Below are 20766 nucleotides of genomic sequence, written 5' to 3' on the forward strand. Positions count from 1 at the left end.
TACCATATGACTCAGTGTTGCACTATGTATTGAATGTATGAGACATTGTAGTTCAATGGATTCAAATTTGAAACTATTACAAATTTATAGTTTAATTAATCTTACACTTTCAATTAAATGCAATAAAAATTAAGACACTTAAAGAATTTCAATGAGGTGGTATAAGATTGTCTTAGGGGCTGATCGCAGATTGCAACTTTAAGTGACACCGAGTTAAACAACAATCATCTAACACAGGAAACGCAACACAAACAGGGATTAGATCTGGGAACATCTGGCAACTGGACAGAGTGAACGCTGGTGCGTTTTGCTGCCACTGCTCGCCGGTAATTTTAAAACTTGTAGTTGTCTAGCTTAGCGGACTAAAGGACTTTGCGATTGTTCTTATCAGACAGTATCAACCATCGTCTTTTAACAAGATCAACGATTTACCCAACACCATTGACTGGAGTATACGGACTATTTCTTACCTGTTCTGCTCGGGCCATCAAGGCCCTCCTGCCTCTGCTCACCTGTCCAAGCAGCCCGACAATGTTAATCGTCAAGATTCATATCTGGTCGGTGCTTCTCTGAACTCTTTTGGCATTGACTCATCAACCCTTGGTGGGTCTGCTGCACTACTCTGTTATCGAGCTTCTCCGGCTGCGTTTTCACCACCTGTCTGCACTTCTGCCGGCTTCATTACTGCCCCATCCGGACATAACTTGCCTGCCACGCTGGAGATATGTCCACTGCAGATCTCACCGAACTTATCACCAAGACACAACGAAACAATAACATCCATCTGGTCCACTTCTCGTCGACCCTCACGTCACACTTGCCGGGTCGCTGACCATAGTGTGCTAGCCCACCTAGCCCGGTCGGCTAACACTCCGGCCAAATATGATAACTCCACCGTCAACTTCGGTCTGCTCAACATCCGCTCACTCATGAGCAAGGGACATCTCATTCAGCATCTCAGTTTACTACCCATCTCCTGTATCAACTCTGAACTTCCTCCTCCTGCTCATTCGTTCTCCTTCTTTCAGCTTCCTTCCACTTCAGAAATCTCAAATATCATCCATAAGTCAAAGCCATCCACATGTCAGCTGGACCCTCTCCCCACAGTTTTGGTTAAAGCTTGTCTTCCTTCTCTAGTCTCTCTCATTTCTGCCATCATCCACTCCTCTTTTTCCACTGGAACTGTTCCTCCATCCTTTAAAACTGCTGTAATTACTCCAATTCTAAAAAAAAACCTGGTGCTGATCTTAACAATTTCAATCTCAAATTTACCCTTCATTTCCAAAAGTCTTGAGAAAATAGTAGGGTCTCAACTATATATTCTTCTATCTCAAAACAAACTGTATGAACAGTTTCAATCTGGCTTCCGCCCTCTCCATAGCACTGAAACTGCTCTGATAAAAATCACCAATGACCTCCTAATGGCAACTGATTCTGGTTTACTCTACATCCTCATCCTCCTGGACCTGAGTGCAGCATTTGAAACTATCTGTCGCCCCACACTCCTCAATAGACTATCCTCCATTGGTATCACTCAGATCCCTCTAAACTGGTTCAAATCATACCTCTCCAGCCGCACTCCTGTCACTTCAGGTGTGCCCCAGGGCTCCGTCCTGGGGCCCCTCCTCTTCATCATTTATCTTCTTCTGCTTGGTCATATTTCAATATCAATATGGCCAACATCAATTTCCACTGTTACGCGGATGGCACCCAGCTCTACCTTGCCTGTAAGCCCACTTCCAACCTCCCTCCCCCTCCCTTACTGACTGCTTAATGGAAATAAAATCTTGGCTTTCCCCAAATTTACTTAAACTCAACAGCGATAAAACTGAGGTTCTTCTCATTGGTACTAAATCAACATTATCCAAAACTGACAGCTTTTCTCTTAACATTGACAATTGTTCTTTTCTCCCCTCCCCACAAGTAGAGAGTCTGGGTGTCATCCTCGACAGTACTCTTTCTTTTCAATCTCATATCAATAACATTACCCGGTCTGCCTATTTTCATCTTCGTAACATCAACCGTCTCCACCCCTCCCTTACTCCCCATACCACTGCCATCCTTGTCCACAGTCTTGTCACTTCCCGCCTTGATTACTGCAACTCCCTCCTTTTGGGTATTACCCACAAATCTCTTCATAAGCTTCAACTGGTCCAGAACTCAGTTGCCCGTATCATCACTAGAACCCCCTCCATCCACCACATCACTCCTGTTTTGCAACAGCTCCACTGGCTTCTGGTCAAGTTACGCATTGATTACAAGATCCTTCTGTTAACATTCAAAGCCATCCACTATCTGTCTCCACCGTATCTTTCCAATCTCCTCAATGTTGTAACCCTCAGATCCTCCTCCATTCACTTGACTGTTCCCCCTGCCCGTCTCACTTCCATGGGAATTAGAGCTTTCAGCCGCTCTGCTCCCCAGCTTTGGAACAATTTACCCCCCGACATACGGAACATAAACTCACTCCCACAATTCAAGTCTTCACTCAAAACCCACCTGTTTTAAGATTGCATTTTCTTTAAAATGACTCAGTTGCATTGTTTATTTTTTCCCAATACTGTATACTTGTGTGTTTTTCGGTATTATTTATGTTTATTGTTTACTTTGTACTCTTAGTAAGGTGTCCTTGTGTGACAGAAAGGCACCTATGAAATAAAAGGTATTATTATTATTATTATTAAACAGGAAATCAAAGTCACATATGTTTTCAGAAGCTACTGAAGGTTTGGTTAAATGTTAAAGAACACAGCAGTAATAATGACTTATTTTTCTAATATCTTTATAATAAATTTACATGTTACAAATTATGGTGGAAAAGTCTTAGTGTTTACAGACTAAATTACACAATAAATACTGCATCATATTGCATAGAATTAAGTAAATAAAATCAGAAGGCAAATTATTTATGAACAATGTGTTCACAGGTAACTGAAGAAACAACTGCCACTGGAGATGTTAAGAGCTCCAACCAGCCTGTACATTTAAAGGCTTAGACTGATGAGCACAACAGGAAAACTAACCAGCAGGTACCAGTGTCCAACCAGGAGCTATTCGTAATCAGTAAATGTTGTACTCAAATCTAAATTCATTTGAAAATTGATCTTAGATATGTTACGTGACCAAGTGGTCAGTTTATTTGCATGTTATGCAGTATTGAGCTTGAATTGACCATGTGTTTCTTCTGTTTTTTGTATTTTAACATATTGTCCTTATGATATGTGTTTTCAGTCGACCAGTATTGCAGCTAATAACATGGCAGAGGATGACTCCTGTCCCTCTCTCCACTCAGAGACCCAAATGCATGATGCTACTTGTCCAAACAACATTTCTTCACCGGTAAAATGACGTTAATCACTTCTGATATAATTCTACAGCCTGTCTTTGTCATGTTTTTGTTATTTTTGTTGTTTTTTAAGGCAGATAGAAAAAGGCAAGGAGCTTTTTGTGATGATTTTTTAGTGTGAATTATTACACTAGTCAGTTTACGGTATTGCACCTGGAAGGGTAAAGGTAGAGGAATGAGGAGGGCAGATTTTATCCTCCACTGAGGCTATTTTCTTGGTAAATTGTCACTCTATTCTGGACACTTACGTCGTCCCCACAACACACTTTCATTCAATCAGTGTGTGAGTAGAATCTATGAGAGCTATAACACAGAATCGGTCCCCTTAAGGTATCGTATTGATGTGTGAGACAGGTCCCCATAAGGAACCGTATTGTTGTGTGATGAAGGTCCCCACAAGGCCTGTTTTGTTCACGAAGTGTGAATGCAGACAGAACTTGGCTTGACAGGACAATGTATTTTAATGATCATTTAAATTTTTGTCTCTGATGTCTGATCTAGGTTGCCAGGCAACTCATCTTAGATATGTTACATGACCAGGTGGTCAGTTTATTTGCATGTTATGCAGTATTGAGCTTGAATTGACCATGTGTTTCTTCTGTTTTTTGTATTTTAACATATTGTCCTTATGATATGTGTTTTCAGTCGACCAGTATTGCAGCTAATAACGTGGCAGAGGATGACTCCTGTCCCTCTCTCCACTCAGAGACCCAAATGCATGACGCTACTCGTCCAGACAACATTTCTTCACCGGTAAAATGACGTTAATCACTTCTGATATAATTCTACAGCCTGTCTTTGTCATGTTTTTGTTATTTTTGTTGTTTTTTAAGGCAGATAGAAAAAGGCAAGGAGCTTTTTGTGATGATTTTTTAGTGTGAATTATTACACTAGTCAGTTTACGGTATTGCACCTGGAAGGGTAAAGGTAGAGGAATGAGGAGGGCAGATTTTATCCTCCACTGAGGCTATTTTCTTGGTAAATTGTCACTCTATTCTGGACACTTACGTCGTCCCCACAACACACTTTCATTCAATCTGTGTGTGAGTAGAATCTATGAGAGCTATAACACAGAATCGGTCCCCTTAAGGTATCGTATTGATGTGTGAGACACGTCCCCATAAGGAACCATATTGTTGTGTGATGAAGGTCCCCACAAGGCCTGTTTTGTTCTCGAAGTGTGAATGCAGGCAGTGACGCTACTGTTGCACACCCTGCCGCCTCCTGCTCACAAATAAAACTAGTCATCCTTTGACTTCTCTCTGGTTATGTGGCCTTACTAAAAGCTTTCCATGAATCACCTGACCCAAGGCCTGGTCTTCCGCATTGTACTTGGCCAATCACATCCTTTAGATCTAATGAGCTCCTGGCTACCTGGACGGCCACTTTTGGATTCCACTTTCTTCCTGCTTTTATGATTTGCGCTGCTGCTTTTACCACTGCATCTTTCAATCCTGACAAAATCATCTCACGACTCACCTTAGCACATTTAAATTCTTCAACTAAACTTGAGTGGTAGCTTCAGTATCCCTCTCCAATACCATGCCACGCTACTTAAACACTGCGGCATCCCTAGCCACTTGGCCACCTAATACGAAGCAGTAAGCCAAACTGCAGACACCACAATTTCAGCTTTCCTGTCAAACACTATGCATCACTGCTATTAACAGCCTTCAGCAGTTCAGCTTTTAGTCCCACAACTTGTCCTGTATCGTTTAGCGCTGCACTATATCATCTACCTAAACTCTTTGTTGGTCTCTTCGGTACTGTAGGCCTGACACTCAGTCCTTTGTGTCTAATCCAAAGCTACACTGACCTGTAGTCCTCTGTGTCTAATCCACAGCCAGACTGACTTGCACTCTTCTGTGTGTCTAATCTACAGCCATACTGGCCCACAGTCATACTGACCTGCAGTCCTTCGTATCTAATCCACAGCCATACTGACCTGCACTCTTCTGTGTGTCTAATCCACAGCCAGACTGACCTGCAGTCCTTCCTGTCCAGCCCATAGCCACACTGACCCTCAGTCCTCTGTGTCTAATCCACAGCCATACTGACCTGCACTCTTCTGTGTGCTTAATTCAAAACTGTACAGATTCTCTCTGATCAGTGTCTAATCAAAAGCCATACTGACCCATATTTCTCTGTTTCTAATTCACAGGTATACAGACATGCACTCCTGTGCCTAAATGTCAGCTGTGCTCACCTGCAGTCTTCCATGTGTTAATTCACAGGTATACTGATCCATGTTTCTCTTTGCATTTGATCAACATTGATACTCCATATTTTTTGCCATCTCTTATTCAACCATTATATCCAGCCACCAGTCTACAGCTCTATCTAGTCATATCTCTACAACTACTTGCAATTACAATTCTGATCTGACCTCTTTCAGGTACTGAAAGCCTCTTGGAAGAAGAAAACACTTTGGCAACAGACGGATGTACAGATAGCAGAAAGGACAATCTGTTCATCTCATCTTGTATTGTACCATCAAACTGTGAGAAGTGTTTATGGGCTGAACGTGACGCTCTTAAAAACCGAGGCTGGCAGAATCGGAAATTCTACCTTCATAATTCAATTACAGTCTACAAAAGGAAATTTCAGAATAAATAGTGTGAAGATCACGAAGTATCTGGTATGGCATTTATTTGTTTACATACACGTCACAGGAACGCACACTGCACATGGCTGAAAAGTCTACTGAATGTAGTTCTTCATTTCCTAACTTTTAAAAAGCATTTGGATTTTACTTGAAATTGTTTTTAATAATAATTAAAATACCATGCATTTAAATGTAGCACTTTTTTTTGCTGTTTATTGTAAGAAGAATATCCTTTTATTTTTGCCAGGCACAGAGTTTAATTGTTGCTTGAAAATTTGAAAATTAAAAGGTGAATTCTGCTATTTAAATGTGAGTTTAATGTGCTGAAGTTAAATTAGTTGGTAGTAGTTTTATTGTAGTGTTAAATGTCATGTGAGTAATGGTTAAAATCTGGTTAAAAATATTAAATTTCAGAAAGAGTTGTTCTCGCAGTAGAAAATAAAAGGTTTGCACATGGTGGAAACAATTTAGGCAGTAATTCACTACTCTTTCAATGATTTATCTTTCAATATTATCTTTAATAGATGTATTCCTATTAAATCAGTATTAATCAAAGCAAATTCTGCAATGTGATTAATATGATTACATGAGTGATGCATTCTATCACTAGCACCATTTGCTGACTTCATGCTACATTTCTACAAATGACCAACTAAGCAAATAAACTTAAAAGACATGTAACTATTGTTGCAAATATTGCAAATTTTCTTTCAATTTACAATTTTTTAATATTAAATATTTTAAAAAATGCTTTCTGATGCATTTGATATTTGAACAATGCATTATTCTTAGCATTTGCTATCTTAAAGCATGTGATTTTTCATTAATAATATTTTGTTACAAGGTCCCCACAAGTCAAATGGAAATCTGTGTGAATTATGCAAATAATATGTATATGAGGTCCCCATCAGTTATGTTGACTTGATATTTTTGAGGTCCCCATTTAGCACGATCAGAACAGATCAGAACAGATACTTCAACTTTTCTGAAGTTTAAAGATGTGTATATGCTCACAAAGCTATAGTTAGTGTACCTGATTTTTTTCATACCCCTAGGACCTTTAGAAAGGGTGGTCCCCACAAGTGATGTTCAAAAAGCTGGTCCCCATCAACCATGGAAACCAGTATGTGTGTGTGTGTGTGTGTGTGTACACATAAATCCAGGGCATGACTAGAGCAACTAATTACAGCCTCATGATAAACCGCTGCCACTTTCGGAAGCCATTATAGTCAACACACACATTTACACACACACACACACAATCAGAGTCTACCAAAACACCCATATATAAGCCACTGCTTTACGATTTATAACAGAAATAAATACACCCAAATATCAACATTTTCCACCATTAGCTCCAGCATTTATAAAATGTTTGTTAAAACATCCAGTTTGTCGGGTTGAACATATTTGGTCGTCTGGCTTTAACTGCATCTGTTTCTGAGTCATGAAAATATTCAGAGGCAAATTCTTACATGGGAGTTTGAAACACATTTGCTTTGGTGTTTCTGAGAAGGATAACTATTTACAAACAGACACACACACACACACACACACACACACACACACACAAATTCCAGACTGTTTTTGTACATTTCACTGCTGTACTTCTCTATGAAAATAAATCCTTGTTAATGTGGAAGATGATTGATTAGTTCTGTGTGGAAAATAGCTCTGTTTATTAGTGTTATAACAAACCACTGGTTTGAGCATGTCTGTCAATTTTAATTTTAGTGGATGAATGTCATCTGTGAAACTTTAATAATAAACATGCCAAACATGACAGAAATATGTTTGAAAATTTTATAATTATAAGAAATATGTGTCCTGTAATCATTTATTTAATTTCACTTCTTTCACTCTTTCGTATGTGATCTCTTGGTGTGATCTTAAATCCTGTAGACGTGTGTGTGGATGTGTGTGTGTGGGTGTGAAAGAGAGAGAGAGAGCTGCTATAGTGCCACTGGTTTGCACCCCTGAAACTCTATCCCATAAAATAGCCCTTGTTGCCATAGCGACTCATACTGCCACACCTTAGATGTGCTAAAACTGCAAATGTGACGAGTGTGTGGTTATGTATGTGTAAAGTGTGTGTGTGTGTGTCTGTCTGTATGTGGCAGTGTGAACATGTGTTTGTGTATTTCAGTGTGTTTTTATATGAACTTCTATGATGGTACCCTCAATGGCAAATATTCAGTACCGTAAATTGGGGAACATAATTGTACCACATTCTATATTAATTGTCTATTTTTAAGATGTGTTGATTTCATATGCCCTGTTTCATCTTGAGGACTTATACATTGTTGTTTTATTTACACAGTTCTATAATGAAGTCTTACAAATATTTACCTCTCCTTTTGGAGAACAGAATGTAATGTACATTTAGAGAACACAAATGGAATTTAACGCCACTGTTGTATCTTTGAAGGTACATTTACTCTGTTTATAGTTTTGTGACCAATAATGTTCCTCTACTGTAACTTTTTTCTTTATTAGAATCATGGTATTTTCGTCAATATAAAGGTGTGCACTAATCACTGAAGAAATGTGGAGCATAAAATGATGTTACTACCTTCATTAACAACATGCTCTTCACTCTTTTCTCTGTAAGTGTTACGGTATTGAAGCTAGCAGGATTTCCTAGCTAGCCACAGAAAAGTTAGCAAAATCTTGGGAGAGTAATTGGTGAAACTGGTGTTTAAAAAGGTTGACTTCTGTTATATTACTGAAGGAAAAGTTTCAAATAAAATTCATTGCCCCGACAGTAAGTACATTTCACTGGAGTTTTCCAAGAGCCACTCTACATTGATGGCAGACCATTATCAAATCACAGTTTGAAAGGAGTTCCTGTCCTGGCTTTGGTCCATTACCAATAAAAGAAAGACTTATTTTCTGCACTGTGGTTTGACCAGGAGTTTTACTGGACGGAAGACAACAACGTTCTGACATGAACCAGAGACCCAGAAGACAAATATAATATATTTTGATACCTCACCTCACATTTTACCCCCGTCATTACAGCTTGAGGCACTCCACACTCAGTTAAACTGACAGGGAACAGGTTTCGGATTTGGCAGCTGAAGCCACATATACAGAAAGTTTCTGTAATACACATGGAAAACCTTCAGCAGAGATTTTATAAAGATGAAATGAGGAAACCAGCCATGAACAAGAAAGCTAATACCGCTAAACAACATCTTTGTATGGGCAAAGTCCTGTCTCTCTAGGAAAGGACCATTTAGCTAGCCCCATTGGTTCTTGTTCAGAGAGATAAATATTTGGTCTTGTACAACTGCTGGCATCAACTCAATGGTTTATTAGTACTTTGCCTTAAAAGAAAAAAAAAACAGTTGTAAAAGTAAATAAGGCAACAGTCAATCACTCAGAGGTCAAGGGTCTAAAAAGATTAAAAGATGTGTTGAGAAAAAAAACAGTAGCTAATCTCCAGCTGCCAGATATACCTGTCTATCTTAGGAGGTCCTGCCATAGGTTTTAAGAATTACCAAGGAATGAAGGTACAATTAGTTGGTCTGGGTTAGCTTGGGCTTTGTATCTTAGTCAGTGTATCTAGTGGTTTAGTTTTTCCATTAGGGATTGACTATGCTGGGCCCTTAGTGGAGTAGAAGGACTAGGCTTAGGTATTTAAGGATGAAAATTAACTGTGCTGGGGGATGACTTTTGACTTGAGTGGGACCTATATTGGCTTCAAGTGTAGTGTAGATTATCAAGTATTAGTGCTCAAAACTAATGCTTTTCTACTTTTTCATTAAGTAAATTTGGTCCTGGTCCCTGGAAACAGGTTCTTTTTTAGTCCCTGCTCTCTCTTTATTCCAAGCGACCAGAGTAGGGTCTTAACTGTGACGTGTAAACCTTAAAGAGCGCTGATTGACCAGATAGAGTCATTACTCTATGCCACGCAATGCAGACGTCCAGCACAGACACGCCATCTGTTAAATCTCCAGCTACATCAGAGATGACATTTGTTCTTATCTTTCTCACAACGGCAGCTCGTAACATTATGCTGTGGTCTTTTGACGAGTTTCAAACTCACCTTGGTCAGTGGCTGATGGAAAAATCCAGTGAGAGCTGGACACTGCAACAAGGAAGGATCAAACTACACAGATCTGTCTGACCTGATGCAGGAGCTGTGCTCAGTCCTGAACAACAATAACATGAAAATACCAGATGAGCAAATAAACACTTAACGTTACCGCTTCCCATGTTGTGGTTTCTAAAAGCCTGCAGTTCCTGCTAAAAATTGGGTTTTGAGAGAACACCATCTGCTTTTCTGGGAGAAGCTGCTGGTAGTTGAAAAGTGACCAAGTACCATGTCCCTAAGAGTGTGTAGAGCCAACTCTTGAGCTTCAAGTTTCAGTGGAACTGGTAAGGGATTCTATCCTACTCGGTTATTCAGAGTTGGAGATGCACTGTGCTAGGCTCATGGACTTGGATGTTAGGCTCAGTTGTAGCAAGCTGGGTAGGGGTCAGCAGTGCTGAACCTGAAGGAGGATGAGGACTACGTTGGACTTCTTTGTTGACCAGGGTCTGAGAGGAAGCAGTTATGAAATTACATTCCAGTGAATCTTAAAGCATCAAATCTGCCCCTGGTTGCAGAGCCTGCAGCCTGTCAGCTTGAACAAATTCGACTGCAAAACTAGCTTCAGGCAGTTTGGGAAGGGTCAGCTTTCAATGAGGAGTCCAAAATAAATCCAGGTCCAGACACAGCAAAGCCCAAAGACCCACTGTGTCCACCGGCCAAATACGAGACCCTTCCAAAAAAGGCAGAATCTGTTTGGCCTTTTCCGAAAGCAGCTGCTGTAGCCGTGCCAGGATATTTTGATGTTGCATATTTGAGGCATATTTGTCAGGACCACATTCCTCTCCGTCACTGAGAGAGCTGTCTAGGGGTTAGGGTGAGTGTTTGAGGCTATGCTGTGAGTGCCGAGGCTACCCAGAATCGTGGACACAGCTTCCATTCTTGGTTTCTGGAGCTGACCACAGAAATTCTGATAAATTGCAAGCAGGCACTTCTCTTACTGCGCAACGCTGCTGTCAGGTCCAAGCAAAACAAAACACAACACAGGGTGTTATGTTGGCATTAAAATTAACAGTGAATTCCAGGATTACAGCTGGGTTCACATGTTTACCAACTGACCACAAGTCTGGGTCAGTACTTCTGATGAGAAACATAGAGTCACACATCAAGATCAAGAACAAGACTTAAATTAACATTTAGGCTCATATGCAGCTGCTCCAGAGTGTCTCCGTCTGTAAGTCAATGCTTAATGTCTCTATCACTCTACATTCTTCTTTTGCACTTTATGCCTCTCTCCTCTCTTTTTATAGCTTCTCTAAATATTTCTCTCTCTTCTCTTTCTGGAACTTTTTCTCTTCCTCTTTCTATAGCTAGTCTCTCTCTTCCTTTTCTCCTCCTCTCTTTCTATAACTTCTCTCCCTTCAGTCTATGTTTCTCTTTCTATAGCATCTCTCTCCGTCCTTTCTGTCTCTTTTTTGTGGTCTTTTTCTCTCTCACCTCCCTCTCTCCTTTTCTTTTGACTTTCTCACTCACACATCTCTCCTCCCCTTTATGTTGCTCCTCTCTTTCTTGTGCTCTCTTTTTGCTATTTCCCCTCTCTCCTCCTCCTTTTTTTCACTCCTCTCTCTCTCTTACCTTCTCTTTTTCTCACTTCTCTCTCTCTAGCTTCTCTGTATTTCTCCTCATTCTCTCTTGCTCCTCCCTTTGTTCTTATCTACCTCTCTCTCTCTCTCTCTCTCTCTCTCTCTCTCTCAGGGTCAGGGCTCTGTCCATCACAGAGTGCCGCAGGGCAATTAAACCAACCGTACGCTTGCTCATCACATTGCATTGTGGGTAATTTGGTTGTGTAACATAACGAGCCCTAAGAGCAGCTCCAAATCTCTGCTATATTCATCACCACGGAGAGAGAGAGAGAGAGAGAGAGAGAGAGAGAGAGAGAGAGAGAGAGAGAAAGAGAGAGAGAGAGAGAGGGAGAGAGAGAGAGGGAGAGAGAGAAAGAGAGAGAGAGAGAGAGGGAGAGAGAGAGGGAGAGAGAGAGAGAGAGAGAGAGAGAGAGAGTGTAAAGGGTGCAGAAATTTGATAAAAAATAAAGAAGAGATCAGAGGGAATAATAAAAAGTAAAAGAGAATTATAAAGCAATGCTGAAAGTGAGTGTGATAATAAAGGGAGGAAAAGAGAGAGAGAGTGGGGTAGAAAGAGCGAGAGAGACATGGGTGACAGGGAGAGAGAGAGGGATTGACAGAAAAGTATACACAGTAAATTCACCCGTGTTAAACCAACACTATTACTGTTAAATTAACACTGTTAGTGTAATAATTTAACACTCTCGGTGTTAACACTAATAGTGTTGACTTAACACTGGAGAGTTTGCTGTGTAGGATGGGAGTGTTTGATGCATCTCCTGATGACTTTAGGCTTGTGTGCATCTGGTCCTGAACATCCCCCTCTACAGCTCAGTGCTGTTCTGTGAAGATGGTGGACGGTGTGACCCTCATTAAAGGGGCTGTCTAAAGACCCGTAGACACATGGTGTAACAAAAATCTACAGCACTGGTCATGTGAGGGCGGGAGGAGCTAGCTCGTTACTGTCCTGCACTAATTGGGAGTAATTGTATTTGGCTTTGGTTTGACACACACACACACACACACACACACACACACACACACACAAATGAACGTTCAAAACAAGCCACCCATTCACTTGGTCATCCATCAAAATTCAATGCTCAAATCAATGTTCTGTCCACTCTTTAATGAACCTCGGGTCAGCGTCTGTGAAGTGTGGTGTGTTCTCTCTGCATCTGTGTGTGTTTCGTCACAATTGTGAGCATGTTTGTGAGTGACTGGGTGAATTTATGACACTCTCCACATGTGTGAATGTGTGACTGGGTGAGTGTGTGAGTGACTGAGTGAGTGTGTGATGTCCTGCCCAGGATTTGTTACAGAATATGAATGAATGAATAAACAGAGAGTCTTGTCTGTGCTGGTTTTGCTAGTTTTATGCATATGGCTAACAGTTTAGCCACACAAACCCTGTCCAGATTCCTGTTATCAGATGAATTTATATCTGTCTCTTTGTCCCTTCACTCAGTCCCCTTGTATTTTTTAACCTTCTTTTATCAGCAGCGTAAGGGTCTTGTCTCTAATTATAAACGGACCATTGGGACACAAGTGGGCTTTGACCTCTTGTCAGGTTGAGGTGAATATAAATGAATGGACAAACACTACACACTCCAGCCTGGTAGAAGAGGGAGGCCTTGCCCTTAAGTGAGGGAATGCCACACACTCTGTGGAACCTGAATACACAATCATCAACTCACTAGATGCAGAGTTGCAGAGTCCCTCGGGGTCAGGGGGAGCTGGATCTGTGGTAGCACAAGACCAGGGGTCCTTCCCTGACACCTGAATGTCAGCAATGTTTGTACTTCAGGAATTATACGGAGTGTCTACACACTGTTGTATATAGAATGAAAGGAGATGTTTCTCTGTCTTGCAGTGTTTCCTATCGCTGTATAAAAGATGCTGGAGGCTACCTTTATCATTGGATGTACCGTGCATGTAATGTGAGGGTCTGGAGTTCACCAACCCACACACTGAGAAAAAAGACCACCCAAATTCTGTGAGCTGCCTGTAAGAAAATATGGGATAAAACGAGCTGTTCTGATCCTGCTCTGCTTCTGATGTCAACAGCAAAGACTTTGTAATTACCCCGCCCCCATGTCTGAGTCTGTCAAATTACAGCGATAGACCCGCTTTATGTGAGAATGCCAGGTTGAGGTTAAACGCAACAAAACAGACACAACAAAGTGCAGAGATATAAGAGCACTGGGTAAAAAAATAGAAAAAGTAGAAAAGAGAAAAAAAAGAATGGAGAACAAAGAGAAAGAGCGAAAATGGCTAAAATCCAAAGCTGCTGCTCATAGCTCCTTACTGCTGTGCACTCAGGTCAGGGTGAATAGTGAGTGGCTCATTGTCCTTTAAAGGAACAGGTGCTGAAAGCAGACATTCTGAACAGGACTGTTTAGACAGGGGGAGAATGCTGCTGTGGGGCTTGTGGGGTCAAAGATGTTTTATTAAAATCTAGAACACAGGGTTCCACTGTGGAGAAGGAGTCCTCTTTAAAGTATTAATTATATTATTATACATGATATTAAACTTGTAATTATAGTACATTGTATTTAGAAAGTACAGCAAAACAACAATAATAACAGACTACTAAGGGTTAAACAGTGAGTGTGTGCGCATGGCTGGTTGTTATTGTGCATTAAAGGTTGCGTGTTTGCATGTGTGAGAAACTGACTGACTGTGTGTGTGTGTGTGTGTGTGTGTGTGTGTGTGTGTGTGTGTGTAGTTTCGCATTCTTCCAGACCATTGAAACTGAAGCCTTGTTTGTGCCAGTGTTCCCTTTCAGGTCCTTTTGTGCCAGTGTCCGAATACAAACGGACACAAACAGAAAGGAATGAGGAAGAGGGAGGAGAGTAAACACACACACACACACATACACACACGCGCGCACCCGAAGAGAGAGAAAGAGAGAGACAGAAAGACAGAGACAGAGAGAAAGTGTAACTGACACAGACAGAAAGACAAATTGTCTATTATTAATTATAAATTTTCTTTTATCATTATGTTGAATGGAACTTCTGCAGTGCTTCTATTGAGTTTGTTCAACCTATTTATGAAAGAGTGCATTTGCAGGAGGATGTACTTTATTAGGAGATGTATTTACCATATCGTTTATCATGTCTTTCAGAATCAGAGACAGGAGAAAAAAGTTTGGAGATCAAGAAAGATAGAAGAGAAATAAATAAGTAAAGAAAGACAGAAATGAAGAAAAAAATGAAATAAAGGGAAAAAAGAAAGGAAAGAGAAAAATGAAATGAAGATAGAAAGAAAGGTAAATAGAGGTATTAATAAAGAAATAAAAAAGATAAAGGGAGAAAGAAATGAAAAACAAGATAGAAAGTAAGAAAAAATAAATTGAGAGAAATAAGTAAAATATGAAAGAGCAAGAAAGAAAATGAAATAAAGAATGAAAGAAAGAAAAGTAATTAATAAAGAGGACGAAAGAAAAATGAGTGTGTGTCTGTGTGTGTTGTGTATACTGTAACTCAAGGTGACATTCCACTACTCCTATGAGAAAAGCCCGATGGAGATTAAACACACTCAAACACACACACACACACACACACACACACAGAGAGAGAGAGAGAGAGATACACAGCAAATTCACCAGTGTTAAATCAACACTATTAGTGTTAACACCGAGTGTTAATTATTACACTAACATTGTTATTTTAACACTAATAGTGTTAATAACACTGGTGAAATTGCTGTGTGTGTGTGTGTAGAGAGAGAGAGAGAGAGAGAGAGAGAGAGAGAGAGAGAGAGTGAGAGAGTATGTCTGTACAAGTTTACAGGACGTGTGCACTTATCCCTGTTCCATCATCTAGAGCAGGGGTCATGGTATTGCGGACCGCGACCCAGACGATGTCGGACCCGAACCTGTAACATATAATCTATTAAGAGTTGTTTAATTTTGAACAGAGTGTATATAAGTGGTGGTCAGCTTTAGCGCTGGAAACTGGACTAATCACATTAGTTTCTGCATATCACACGAGAGCCACTCAGATCTGAGCACTATGATTAGCGCTAGGACTCGAATGAGTGCCACACACAGGGCAGGGCTCTAGACACCGCTGTCCTGTGGTCAGTAAAAAAATAGCCTAAGGGTCATGATAAAAGATCTTTTGGGACACTTTCGGGACGACAGTGTTGTGTGAGGTAAAACCAGAAACATTAAAAATAAAGGAACGGTTACCGGTTGAATTCTCATAACACTGAACATAGATCCTGTTTACGGATAAAGGCCCGTCCTTCAGCATAAAGAGCCAATCTGATTGCTGTTCACGGAGAAAGTCCCGCCCCTCAGCAATAAGAGCCAATCAAATTGCTGGTTATGGAATAGGAGTGAAGTCATTATGGACTTCATTAAAAATTTGCATTTTTTTTTTCAAAATCATTGTTTTATTTCTAAATTTTACTTGAAATGAAAATAAGACATTTTATTTTAAGTATTTGTTATTTATAATGATTCATAATTATTGTTGAAATTTAAGTGAAAATGTAATTTGATTTGACATTCACTTGTTAACTACTTATAATGATGATGTAATTATAAGGCTATGTTAATGTACAGGATATGGGACAGGAAATGCAAGTTATACATTATGTTTCTGACCTTTTCTCTAACTGGACCTTAATGAATTTTAATTAATTAATAGTGATCTAGAGTATAGCCCACCTACAAGAGCGGAGGATGTTATTGCAGCAGAAAGGGACCAAAGTAAATGCTGGGACAGCAGGTGTCCAGATTTTGTCAGAGAGCGTATGTGAAAGTTTATGGTGGAATCTGGAAAATAAGTTTTATAGCCGAATGTTTCTGGATGCACTGCTGTATGTCTATTCCTGGGTTTTGGCCGGAACCACAGTTTATTTGACCCTGTTTTTACACTGGCCTCAATGGAAAGAGAGAGAGAGAGAGAGAGAGAGAGAGAGAGAGAGACAGACAGAGAGAGAGAGAGAGAGAGAGAGAGAGAGAGAGAGAGAGAGCAAGAGAGAGAGAGAGACAGACAGAGAGAGAGAGAGAGAGAGAGAGAGAGAGAGAGAGAGAGAGAGAGAGAGAGAACCTGTATAGTCACATAAATTATTATAGAGAGGGGACAGCCATGGCATGCATAAAAGTGGACTTAGGACTGAATGGTCACTAATTCGTTCCCTTGGGCCAGCAGGAAAAGTGGGGGCATCAGGCAGTGAAGGAATGGCACTGTCTACTCCCTCAAAATCCACAACTGAATTGCCCTTAAGTAAGACAACCAACATCAAATACCAACTGCACACCGGGTGCTGAGATGGATACTCAGAACTTGGCTGTGTGATTGTATTCACTGCTCCGAATCATTATATAGAAGAGAACTATTTTGGGGTGCCACTATTTTGTAGTAGTATCTGAAAACAATTTTAAGTGCAATCAAAACAATCCTAAAATGCACCACAAAAAGTAGTGTACAACCCATGTATTTACACTAGCATATAGCACATAACATAATCAACTGAGCTGTTTAGAAAAACCAACATGAGTTATTGTCCAAAACTATTCTCTAACCACCTGAATTCAGTTCCCTATAATAGTGCACTCTATAGTGAGTAATGTGAATAGTGAATAGGGAGCCTTTTCAGACCCAGGTTTTGTGCTACGGAAGTAATTTTAGAGAATTATGTATGAAAAAAATTCATAGTTCTTCCCTTAAGCTATGCTAGGTTTAACACAATTACAGATGCTAGCATCTGACATCTGAGCAAAACACAGGTCTAAAAACAGCCAGGTATGTCTTACCGACATAAAATCTCTCTGGGAGTCTCTGGTTCAAGCAGGTGCACATCAGTCGAACATCACGGCAATGTTTTCCTTCTTTCGTTTCGTCTTCTGTTTTTCCCTCTTTTGTGGAGGCTAGGAACAGTCCTTGGAGTTTAGATCTAGATCACAGCCCTTTTCTTGAGAAACAGGGCAGAAAGCGGGAGCGAGAGAGAAAGAGAGGGAGGTGAAGAAGTTTATTTTCAGGGAAGGAAAAGTTGGAAATTACATCTATTGTGTCTACCCGTGGTCTTATTCCATTATTCCAAATTATTCGTATTGATAAATGATGCTAAAAAGATGCTAACATTTTCCAGCATTCTAAGGGAGTAAAAAATGGGCTAAACCCACAAACACATACAGACACAGGAAAGTCAACGTAAAAAGGTTTTATTCCAAGTGTTTTTGTAGCATTTATCACATTTTACAAAATGTGAAGGATCGCGGCTTTGTTCAAAAATTGTGGCAAACTAAAAATGGATGAAAATGGAGATTGGACGGCAAAAAAATAAATAAATAAATAAAATAAATAAATAAATAAAAGAACATTCCTTATTCTAATTTGCTAAAAAAAGTAAGAGTCAATTGTGATATTACAGGCCAAAGACAGCAGCAAAAGCCACTAAATGTTTGTGCCCAAGCTACAGCATCTTATGATTTTAGCAGTTCAGCAGTTTAGCATATGACCTGGACTCAGCATTTATGGAATTGGTTATGGATAGCAACATTGTACAAGCTTTCAAGATTTGCTAATAACACAGTGCAGCATTAGATATACATGTACATGTACACACACACACACGCACGCACGCACACATTTGAGTCCTTTCATTATTCACTGATGTAATAGACTTTATTTAGCGAGAGTCAGCATCTGTCCTGCTAAATCTGCACTGTCCACATTTAAAACCACACACAGATATAATCAAATAATAATTTATATTTATTGTTAAAAATAGGCCATGATTGAAGCACTAACACACTGCTAACCAGTGTAAAATTTGCTCAGTGTCCGAATCAGTTTGGACAAATAAACATTGAGTGATATTATTGAGTTAAATTTGAACTTATTTAAGCTCTAATGACACATCTCAAGGCCATTAGCATTGTCCAGTGGACAATGGTCAGTCCACTGCAGACACTGTGTCATATATGATTTATCATGTATATAATTATGTAGCATCACACATTGGACATAAATAGACAATAATCTTTAGACTTACAAGACACAACATTAATCACAGATGCTTAAGACTTTTTTGTAATTCATACACAAATATATATGATATCAGATTGAAGCTCTTTTGCCCTGGATGACCCCAGTCTAGGGCAGATATGTGGAGGAATGTTCTGTCATTCTTTACAGCACATTTTGGTGATAATTAACCTAAACACACTGCAAAAAGCAAGCAAACATTGAATGCTTTTTGCAGTGTGTTTGGGAACATTATCTTTTGTAAATATTGCTTTTTTAGCCACATATCAGGAGATCAGGCATCAGATTTTTATCATGATGCCATCTATAATGTATGGACTGCTTTATCTTAATGAAAGTAATCTCCTCTAAACCTTCTGAACTCATGCTCCTTCATATTAGCAGACTTCCTCCACCATGTTTCACAGGTGATGCACTATAGAGTCACTGGGATGGTCCTGGCCAAATGTCCATACCCCATGTGATCCACACAGGTTCATTTTAATTTCATCTGGCCAAAGAATGTGCTGCCAATAGAGCAATGGTGTTTTAGCTCGATGTCTTGGTGAAAGGGTCTAAAAGAGAGTATGTGTTAACATTCATTGGAGTCATATCAGGTGTCCTCAGTTTCTATTACAGAGCCTGTAAATTCAGGACGGTCTGTCTAACAGCAAATACCTTGCTTTTGGCATTAAAATGAATGTAGTGATATATTATAATAGGATTTTAAATCTTAAGAGTGTCTGGTGATGTACTTATTATATACTGCAAGGGGTTATGTAACATCATGTAAAGGCTATAAATAGATGCTGTAATCTTACAAAAAGTCCATCTAATCTCAGATACATGGGAGATGTTTAGCTTCTGATTTTTTAAATATACTTTATCAACATACTACATTAAGATTAATACATTTCCTCTGAGAATTAATATTTGGCCTCACAATATCCTGTACACCATGAAGAATTAAAAAATATGTAGGCTATGTTTCAGGCCAAACTTTTTCTTAAAATTGTTGCAAAAAAATAGTCAGTGTATTCATAAACACTTCATGTAACTAAATGTTGTGAGAACATAGTGGCTTCAGATGTCTGGTTTCATTCACCACCACTGTAAAAATATGGATTCAGCTATTCCCAAGAATGGAGCCTACAGCATATCACTCTTAATAATTTTGTAGCTATTTGTTAATACATAAACATGATCAATAGATAAATTAATATATATTTGAGCACAAAATAAAACTGTCACAGGTCTTAAGTGCTTTCAAACTGTAAATAGTCTGAGTCGCCTCTTAAAGTGCCTGATTAAAAAAGGTCAAATGCTGGGCTCCTTCACCAGCCAGGAATGACTGAGCTATCATTACAGCTAAATCAGCTAATGGCTGATTTGAAGTATGGACAAACGACTATGCGTGAACAGATGAACACACACACAATGACGATAACAATGCTACACCATATTATGTTGGACTAAGATCCTCCAAAATTTTGTGTTCTTGTGTTTGTGTTTCTGATATATTTGTGTTCTGTCTAGAATAACTTGTTATATACTTTTGCTAAAAGCTATGTGTTTTCCATCACAGAGATGACAAATAAACAAACAAACACAAATTTAATGCGTTGAATTTTACAAAATATTTCAGGACAAATATGAATTTGCCAATGTACACCAACCAAACATTCTTGTTTGTTTGTGTTTGTTCATGTTTGTCCCATATCTGTGCTCAGGCCTTAAGACTAGTGCTGTGTCTGAAACATCATAAATACTGTTCCTCCATTTGCAGTATTTTTGAAGGCTTAGCTGTCTCCTTTGCCATTTCCAGTAATCTTGTATAGTAACAGCAGATTTAACAGCGATGTGGTAGAACCAGCTACTTTTCGGTACAAATGAAAGTCGGATTAATTGTAGCATACCTGACCCAAAATAGCCAGAGTAAACACAGATTTTTCACTCCTCCTACTCCAGAAGTTGTAATTATTTTGGCTAGTAAGCGTTAGTGTGTAAGTATTCCTGGCAATTTGAGGATGTATTTTCACCTTAAAGCCTAAAATAATATCACAATATTTCAGGGTATTTTGGCGATGTCACACCTTGGCCCTGTTCTGTTTGTTGTTCCCACCATGTGCTTAATTAGAACATGGCTGTGTTTGTTTTGTTTCTGTCTTCAC

General features: G+C 39.5%; 1 protein-coding gene across 3 annotated transcripts in view; it reads right to left on the minus strand.

Annotated features, from left to right (window-relative positions):
* sorbs2a (sorbin and SH3 domain containing 2a) overlaps positions 1 to 20766 on the minus strand; it is a 75655-nt gene that overhangs the window by 48419 nt on the left and 6470 nt on the right. For all 3 annotated transcript variants that reach the window (XM_066659824.1, XM_066659823.1, XM_066659822.1), the window contains exon 2: positions 17383 to 17540. The gene's annotated coding sequence lies outside the window, so the exon portion shown is untranslated. The remainder of the gene's footprint in view (positions 1 to 17382; positions 17541 to 20766) is intronic.

Source organism: Hoplias malabaricus, chromosome 2 (assembly GCF_029633855.1).
Source record: "Hoplias malabaricus isolate fHopMal1 chromosome 2, fHopMal1.hap1, whole genome shotgun sequence".
Lineage (NCBI taxonomy): Eukaryota > Metazoa > Chordata > Actinopteri > Characiformes > Erythrinidae > Hoplias > Hoplias malabaricus.